This window comes from Sardina pilchardus, chromosome 22 (assembly GCF_963854185.1).
Source record: "Sardina pilchardus chromosome 22, fSarPil1.1, whole genome shotgun sequence".
NCBI classification, from domain to species: domain Eukaryota; kingdom Metazoa; phylum Chordata; class Actinopteri; order Clupeiformes; family Clupeidae; genus Sardina; species Sardina pilchardus.
This window is the reverse complement of record NC_085015.1, coordinates 27675050-27684531: the sequence shown is the minus strand read 5'-3', so window position 1 is coordinate 27684531 and position 9482 is coordinate 27675050. Positions and strand designations below refer to the sequence as shown.

The 9482-nt window shown below is 44.5% G+C and overlaps 1 long non-coding RNA gene across 5 annotated transcripts in view; it reads left to right on the top strand.

Annotated features, from left to right (window-relative positions):
• LOC134070391 (uncharacterized) overlaps positions 1–9482 on the top strand; it is a 193804-nt gene that overhangs the window by 113795 nt on the left and 70527 nt on the right. The window contains exon 1 of one of the 5 annotated variants that reach the window (XR_009936928.1): positions 7756–8045. The exons of the other annotated variants lie outside the window; for them this stretch is intronic. This is a non-coding gene — a long non-coding RNA (uncharacterized LOC134070391). Of the gene's footprint in view, positions 1–7755; positions 8046–9482 lie in introns of those variants that run through there. 5 annotated transcript variants of the gene reach the window in all.

Sequence of the window (9482 nt, the reverse complement as noted above, 5' to 3'; positions counted from 1 at the left end):
GTCTTCCCTCCAATTTATTTCTGCAGTTGCAGTCTTCATTATAAAGCATATTGCATTTTGCCGTCATTCATGGATTTGCTTTTATTTTTGTTTTGTTTTATTTGTTTTGCACTGGTTTCTAAATATAAAACAAACAAAAAAACAAGTTTTTATTCAACTTCATATTTCAAGTCTGGGAACTAAAGCAAAAATGTTCACGATCAGTTATTGCCTTAAACAGCAATAGGAATTGCGTGGGCCGAGTCAGAAAAAATAACACTACAGAGAACAGAGAGAGAGAAAGAGAGGGAGAGAGAGAGAGATAACGAAAAGGAACCCAACACCAAAAAAAGAAGTGACTGTGTGGGTGCAGAAGAAAGGACCCTGACATCACAGGTCCCAGCGCGTGACCCTGGAGCCTGACCTCTGACAGTATGTTTCCACAGGCAATTCCACAACTCTCCAGTCTACATTTACAGGCTTCCTGTCTGACAGGCAGGAGGGAGGAAGTTCCACGCCACTCCAAAGTCACGCCGTTCAGCAGCATGAAATGCCAGCGTGCTGGAACCGGGATAATATATATTACATTTCATCACCTCCATGTACAAACACACATGGTGGAGCTCTTGCGAGTGTGTCAGAATGTGTGTGTGTGTGTGTCTTTCTTTCTTTACTCCCCCCCCCCCCCACCTCTCTTCCTTTCTCTCTTTCTGTGGCGCGCTCTCTGCTGATAGCTGGTATTCGAGTCATCTCGGCAGAGGGGGCCAGCCGTGGTGTGCCGGCGTTAGTGACTGGCGAGATGCTTTCGCTGGCGTGTTGTTATTGGAATGTGTGTGCTGGTGCGGACGGTGAAACTGATGAATGACCAAGCGTGGCAGATTCATAGTGCGGATCTTAGTGCAGCTGTAGAGGGAACTAATGGCTAGCAGGGACCACCGAGGTCTCTGAGCTAATACCTGCCTCTTCCATCAAAAAAAAAGTGAGGGCATTTTTTTACACCCTGCCAAATGAAAGCTTTTGCCCCCCCACACCCCTCCACCCCCCAACACTCCCACCTCCCCACACACCCGGCCTCACCCCTGCTGCTCTCCCCCCTACATCCAGAGGAACCTGGGGCACTGGTGGCAGACTTCTGGATGGCGTGGGTAGCATCTGTCGTCTGGGCATACTGCTGTCTTGGCTGGGTGGCAGGAGGGGCACGTAGTCGGGCATCCATCCCCCCCTTGGCTGGCGGTTCTGACAGGACTGCGGAGCCCCATGCTGCTCGAGCTCCAGTCGGTTCGCGCTACCCTGCCTTCCTCTCTTTGTTAAGCATATGGTTTCACTTTTTACTCCCTCTCCTCTTCATGGGGAATCGGGACAGTGGAGGTGTAAACTGCTCCTCTCCTCTCTGTTTCCCTCCTCTCCTTCGCTTTTCCCTCCTCCTCCCTCCTTCCTTCCGTTGCAGTAAGGTTGCATGCTAGGAGGAAGGTCCAAAAATAACATCGGTGTGATAAGTCATTAGTCATTTCTCACTCTACATATGTTAACTTGACCTGCCGTATGTTAATTCATGCAACATTGGCCCCACATATGGCTACGGTAGGAATCCCAACTGGTAGTTCCTCCTGCATGGTGCCTCATTACAGCCGAAACTTCCCAGAGCTCCGTCATTAACACAGAGGTGAAGTTCGAATTCCAAATGACTGTGTTGGCCTAAAGTCACCGTAAGGGCATAAAAACACCAGTAAGGCAAGAAACAGGGAGTTGTCCATCAAATCAATTATGCTTCCTTAAGGTTGATGAACACAGCCATGTCCCTGTGTTGTATGAGGCCATCTTTTTTAAGAGGAAGCAGAGGAATTAGTCCATGGATTCTTAATTTTATGTGAAATGATCTTTCATTCACTAACAGTGAATGTTTACAACGTTTTGTTCCTGCTTGGCAAATGAGATGGTCCTCCCTAATGGTAATCTATTTAGAAGAAACTAAACGACCTGAGTCAATGAAGCAGAAACAATGCACCCATGTAAATCTATGTTCATTGTGTCCTCAAGCACTCCATGTAAAGATAGGGCAGGGCCTGTGTTTGCACACTATGTAGAGCTCAGTGCTTAACATGTAAGTATACTTCATGAGGCAGTGTATTCAAAATAATGAGCAGGAATGTTTCCGACTTTATTTGTCTTTCTCATGCGGTGAGCTACAGCTGCTGCTACTTTTCTTGCACAACCTCGGTGCCACCGATGTGAAATAATTATGATATTGTAATTACATAAATATTTTGATTAGAAGTGTTTCCCCTCATCAAACCCCATGCAAATAAGCCGGAGTGAGACGACTTTAATGTGGCGTTCTCAAATTACACGCCGTCTATTGTTCTGATGTGGCAAGCCGTCGCTTCTGAGGAGCTGGATGTGCCCTGCTGTGCCGCCCTCTTTCTTCTGCCTCGCGTAACGTGGCTGCCTCACACCAGCAGTTTTCTGATGGAAGGTCTGATAGCGCTGGGGTGTGTTTTTTCGCAGGCGACCCTTTGATGAGGCAAGAACAAGAGGGACCTTAATAGAATTGGCAAGCAGTGCTTGTCGTCGCGAGCCGCCGTTCCCAGTATATGTTTCCGAACTCCTAGCACTTCCCTACAGCTCCCAAAGTCTAATTGTTATTAATCTAGACCAATTAAAAGTGGTGGCTTCCTGTCAGCCTCCCCTCCCCTCCAACCCCCTCTCCTCGCTTGACAAGCATGTACATTGTTGACACGCAAGGAGAGGTGTTGAGGAACGCTCTCTGGCAAATGTTGTCTCCTTTCCCTTTCGCCTGCCTTTTAGCAATTCCAACAGCGATAGAGATAAAGCTCATATTTGAATAGGGGGCCTGTTATCAAATACATTCATTAGGTTACATGCTTCACTTGATTAATTATATGTAAAGAAATTGCAGGCACTTTGGATCTTTCGTCTCATAACATTACAGCATGCCACAGATCCCTAATTTCAAGAAGAAAAGGGGCTGAGGGCACATTTTTTTCCAGCTATTCTGGACAGCCTGTGTGGATCCCTGAGGAGATGAATGTATTCAAATGTATCTCCATCAATGAGCACAGTAATTATGAATTCAGCACTAATTAGTATATACACTACTTTCCTTGCATATTTGATTTCCACTGTGAGATGGTAATAAGGGAAATGCCCATTTTTGTCCTATCTCATGAAAATTCCAGAATGTTAAAGGGGGGAGGGCAGATGGTAGAAAGAGACGGGGGATGCATTAAATATGAAAAAAGAAAAAAAAAAAACTTTACAGATAATTGGTCTGGTTACTGAGGGGATAAAACAACACTCTTACCTTGCAGTGAACATTCTGCTGCCTAAATACGCCTTTTAGGGACACACTACTTAAACTAAAAGCTCGCCTGTTATTTCTGTCTCTGTGTTATTTTCCATTTTAATAAATATACTATGTTTTTCTTCGTGGAGATGCTTGGAGGCTTAAAGCCTTTTTTTTCTTCTTTTGTTTCTCCTAACGACTTGTACAAATGTTGTATTATTTTAGTCAGGAACAACAGCCCATTACATGAATTCACGCCATGAATAACAATCCACATCCCTTAATATAGTAAATAAGAAGTAGTGATGGGCTTAGCAACACGCATAAAAGAGCAGCATTGGGTTATCAAAGGAAGTCAAGCGTATGTTCTGAGGTCTCGTGCCTTAATAAGGGCTGCTTTGGATGCACACATCCAGCACATTTGTCACATTCTCCATGGCTTGGGCTTAATTGTGTGAAGTGGGCAGGTCTGCATCATCAGAGGAGATCATGGGGGCAGGAGTAAGCAAGACTTGACTCTGTCAGTGGAAGCCTCCAGGTCATTGCTGTCATAATTGCCCAAACCACCAGGAGTAGCTGAAACATGCCCTGCTTATAGCCTTGATGGATTTGACAGAGCCACTATCCACCTCATGGAGAACACGTCCAGCACATACTTATTCAGTTCCAGAACGTTCTGGCTGGTCTGAAATCAGACCCATACTGTATGTTTATTCAATATTCAGGCATTCAATCAAATAGTCCTTTAAAGAAGATAAACTACTTATTTCTTCAAATAAGCTGCTAGTCTGTCTGCATATCCAATCGCCAACATGTTTTGCAATGTTGCTCCATGATGGCTTTAGAATAGAAGATTTTTAGCTAGCTAGCTTTACTAGTGAATTGTTCCAACCTAATTATTTGGCCAATACAATATTATTACATTTTCTGTTCAAATTAATTAGGAGTTATTATTTTGCTTCACCTCTTGATTGAACTTGCACTTAGTTGTGAAAAAGAGTAATTTCTTAGCATGTTGGAAATGGAGTTTATGCAGGCTTTTCACAAGTCGTCTACCTTAACATGTGCAGGGAAATAGCAATATACTTCAACTAAAATATCATTGTGCCACAGAAATCACAAATAGACTTCCTCAACATTTAACATATTTCCTTTACAAGGCATGACCCACAGTAAGTGAATAAACGAAGCATTCTATTGAAAACCTTAACCCTGTCCCCCTGTGTATACGGTGTTGGAACAATGACGCACCCACTACAGGATAAAGGCAATAAAATTTGGGAGGATATCCCATTCATAATTTTCTCCCTCAGGGCTTTTGCCCCTAAAAGCCCTTATAGCATTACACATAGATGGAGCAGTTGAACTCTATTAATGGAGTTCTTTGCATACATCACTGTGAAATATACTTTTCTTTTCTCCAGTTTGTTATTATATTTCTCTTGGCGCTTGTTGAGCCGGCAGTATCACCTTAACTGAAGCCATAAGGATTGATTCAAACATTTTTATACAATTATGTGAACTAAGCTCACCAGAGGAATTCCACCAAAATGTTTTTTTTACTGTAGTTTGAGGGGTAGGTTGGTCTTGGCATAATAGGCCATTATTGCTAAAGCCATTTCCAAGTGAAAGTTTGGAAAGCCACCTGCACAATAAAAATGTCACAAGATATGAGGGGATTTTCTGTGTTCTCTGCGTTCGCTGGCCGTTCCTTCCCTTGTTCGCTCTCCCGGGTCATTATTGTTGGCGTAAGGGCTGTGCTGAAGTGCAGCAGAAAACACACACACACACACACACACACACACACACACACACACATTCACATGTTTTCATTCTGAAAAGCTGCAGCCTTTCACCATCCTCCTCCTCCTCTCCTCTGACTAATGTCAGCAGATGCCTTTCCCTCCCATCCAGTGGACGCCATGCATTATGTCATTTCCTCTTGAAGGTCCAAGATAAACATTCATTTCCAGATCACCTGGGGTTGAGTCGTGAGTGACAGCTCAAGGATCCCTGTATTCCCTCACATAATTAGGGAAGCCAGACATGGTCATAATCTCATTCTGTAAACTCATAAATGATGTGCCCTAGAAAGACAAGTTATTTCTATTGATTTATCGATTGATTTTTGTTTTACTCCTTTCCCACTGCCTGTAGTTTATACATTCAGACTCATCTTGGCAGAAGATGAAAAAAGGGGAAAGCTCCACATTTCAGTTAAGCACACAAAAGCCACACAGCTAACAGTGCTACACATGTGGCAGAATGATCCCATTTTCTCATTTCATTTATTTATTTTATTTTTTGATTGACATAAGAACCCTTCACAAAGTAAGAACAGAACATGGTTCAGTAGAGGTTGGTTATTTTTGATTGACACCAATACAAAGATGTAGTTATATCTCCTACAGGGAGTTAGTTCTCAGTTCTCTGTGTTAAAAGCTGTAATTACAATTTTTCAAAGTCGTTAATGCAATATGTTTCCGGGCCAGAATAGCCTGATAGACATGCAAATATCTTCAGGATCAGTTGTTGTTCTTATTCTTTGGGGCTAAAAGTTCATCTTAGCCAATGTGATGTAGCGATGCCCTTTGTTCTTTTTTTTCCAACACGGACTTAGAATATCTAGGTTTATGTGAGTTTCCTTTTTATTACGATTTTTAAAGAGGGATTCATATCACTTGGGGGTAGAGAGAGGGAAGACACAACTGTCTGGGGGCAGTGAGTGTGTTAGTGTAGCTTTCCACGCCTATTACGCACTACAAACCAGATTAGGAAATGACTGTGCTGAGAGAATCCTGAGGGGAAATGGAGTCTTTGGCAGCACTCTACCCAAGTTCACCTCAGGCACTCCCTACCTGCTGCAGCTCCGAGGAGGAGCCACTCTCCCCACCTCGTACTGTGCACGTGTGTGACGTAAAGCAGGGAGGATGCCAGAGCACTGCATATGCACACATAGATGCATGTGCTTATTGTGTTATTATGTGCATCAGCATGTCAACACATACAGTGTGTGTGTGTGTGTGTGTGTGTGTGTGTGTGTGTGTGTGTGTGTGTGTGTGTGTGTGTGTGTGTGTGTGTGTGTGTGTGTGTGTGTGTGTGTGTGTGTGTGTGTGTGTGTGTGTGTATATACTTGTGTGCATAGTGTACTTGTGAGATAATTGTATGAAAAATGCAAAAGAGGGTAGCCTAGTGGAACTTGGAAGTGCTGTGTACCACGCTGGGTTTGTCCCTGAGAGAAAGACTTGGACGTGTCTGTGCTGAAGGTATTCTAGTGTGGGAGCTTTTTGTTACCGGCGTCTTTGCTACGCTAGTGTTTTGTTAATGATTTAAATATGTAGGACTAGGAGAACTGTCATTGAGAGTCCTCACCTGCAAAATATTTTCAAAATATATGTTGTGTGTGCAGCTTGTGCTTATATTTAAAATCTCTATATTCCCCTAAATGTTCAAGTGCATTATCCATGCTTGCTTTCTCTCTGTTCATTTGGTCTTCCTCCGTTTGATAATTTCCACATTCACTTGTAGTACAAACTGACCTCCAAATGTATTTTAACTGTGGTGTTGGAGGAGGACGCTTCTCTCTCGCATGCTGTATTCCCCCTGCAGTTCACAAATGCAGATGTTCAAAACTGCTGCCAAGAAACGAGGAGGCTCTTTTCTCCTCTGCTTTCCCACCAGTCCCACGACTAGGTCCCATGTCGGGCCCGTGCAATGGCACACTGTTTGTGCCTCTGTGTGTGTGTGTGTGTGTGTGTGTGTGTGTGTGTGTGTGTGTGTGCGTGTGTGCATGTTTGTGTGTGTACTCGCCCATTTGTCCTCGCCACGTACCGCACAACTGCACACACTCATCCGATGAATGATTTCAGATGTACATCCTTTGTTTTATGCCTTCCCTCCCTCCTCCCTTTTTTGTTCGTTTCTCAGCAAGTGCCATTGAAATGTGGAACAATTGAACAGCCATTGAATGTAGTCTGTGAAGAAAATTTTATCTGGAACATTTTAGAACTTTTTCCTTTTCTTTTTTTGCAAGGTGAATGTGTGTGCGTGTGTGTGTGTGTGTGCGTGCGTGCGTGTGTGTGTGTGTGCGTGCGTGTGTGTGTGTGTGTGTGTGTGTGTGTGCGTGTCTGACATTCAAAAATGATTATTTGCATGAAAAATATTCTCATGTGATTCATCACACAGACCTCAGCTAACAAGAAACACACCCATCATGTGGTGGTCTGCTCTTAGTTACAGTTGGATAAGAGGTATTTCCTAACATACAAATGCAGACCAGCTGGCTCAACTAACGTGGCCACAATTTCACAGTTGTACAGCACTGGGTCAGAAGTTGCCCAAATCATATGTTTGTGGTAAAAGAAGAAATATTAATGCACATTAATGTCTCACAGCTTTAAGGAATGTTCTCATGTTATTATTATAGGACGTGAACACCACAAATGAATGTTCAAACTAAACTTAAAGTACAGCAGACATATTTTTTCCAACATCTCTTCCGTCTTTCTAGTTTCTTTTTTTTTTCTGGCATCATTTTTTCTGTTAAATTACTTTTTTATTCTCTTTATCAATCCATCCTTTAAAGGACCTTCTGGAAGTATTCCTCAGCCGGCAGCTTATCAATGGAGAGTTCAGCTTCCCTTGCTCCCTGCTGTATTTGTTTAACACTTATCCATATTCTCAGTGGCCTCCCTGTCAACCTCTGTGTCCCTAGTCCCGTATCTGTGATCGGAAACCAGCCGAGCTTTCCCTCTCCCTCAGTGTGAGTAAAACACTTCCATTTCTTTAACCTTTTCCGTTTCTCCGATAATGATGAGCTTCAAGGCGCCCAGGCTCGGGCTGCGCTGTCCAACTTTTGTCGTTTTGCGGTGAGGATGCAATATTTGATCCCATTACGTGTTAAAGACGGGGACATTTGGAAATCCAAGTTGAGTTGTTTGCAGATTTTCTTCCCCTGGACAAGACAGCGTGACGTGACATGCATAGGTTTAATGTAATCTGTTTATCCCCGCACGGTAGTGGGGTGAGCGGCTGGGTGAGGGGGGGCGCGGGGGCGCGTGTCTCCTACATGCCGCGCGGCTCGTTTGGATCATTCAGCGGTGCGCTTGGGTGTTTGTCGGTGTCTCTCAGACTCTCTTGACCTTCTGACGGGGGGGCTACAGTGGAGTGGCTCGCCGGCTGGTAATTAGTTTTCGGCCGGTTTCACTGTCTCGCCCCGTTTAGAGCGCGGCGCCGTGAGCGCGAGAGGAGGGCTGCCCGTCGCGCATCACGCTGATTAAATATTTACTGTTCAAAGGAGATTCGCCCCAACTTTTTAAAATTAACGACTGGAACTCTTTGTTTGTATTGTGGCCGTGGCATTGAACTGTTTGCTGAAGCTGCCGTTGCCACTGTGTGTCACACAGGCGAGGCTTTCGCAACCTTTCACAGACAAGTTGTTTTCACCACTCACATAAAGTCATGGGAGAAAAATGAGGTACAAAACTGTTCTGCTGTCTTCACCAGCCAACCACATGAGCCAGCAGTCACTGTATGGACTATATATTAAACTGTATTTTCAATGGATCGCTGCCATTGAGAAGTAGTTTTCTGAAAGCTTTGCTGCTGGCAACCAAGTGTGAGCCCCTCTTGAAGAAGTCCAATTACAGGCCTTTCTTCACATTGTCCCACTCTTCAAAAATACACCCTTCAGTGAGAATAAAAAAAGGCTACACTTTAATGGAACTAATCTCTTGTTCCAATTCAGGGCTTGAGATCAGCATCCTGTAAATAACTTATTAAAAGAAAAAAAAAATGTATGTAAAAAAATGAAAAAAAAAGGGGAAAGGGAGGGTAGAGAGAAGGATGCTAAACGGATTTGCTACTGTTAATCTTTCCATAGAGTAGATATCTGGGCTCTCTAGTCTCCCTCTTTGTTGACAGAAGTGGGCCCCATTGTAGTGGCTCCAGTGGCTCAGAGGCTGGTCCCTTTTGAAGGGCCTGCTATCGCCGCGCTGCATGCGCGCCACCCTCACCCTGCGCAGGGGAGATAGGCTGGCCGCGGTGGCGGCGGAGGAAGATTGAATTTGAGTGTCACTTCCGAAGGCGCATGGCGGGATCAGGCTGGGTGCGCGGCGCACGGAGGGCTGCGGCGGGCGGGCGGGCGAGCGAGCGCGAGAGAGTGCGAGAGAGAGAGCGAGAGAGAGCGGGGGTGGTGGTG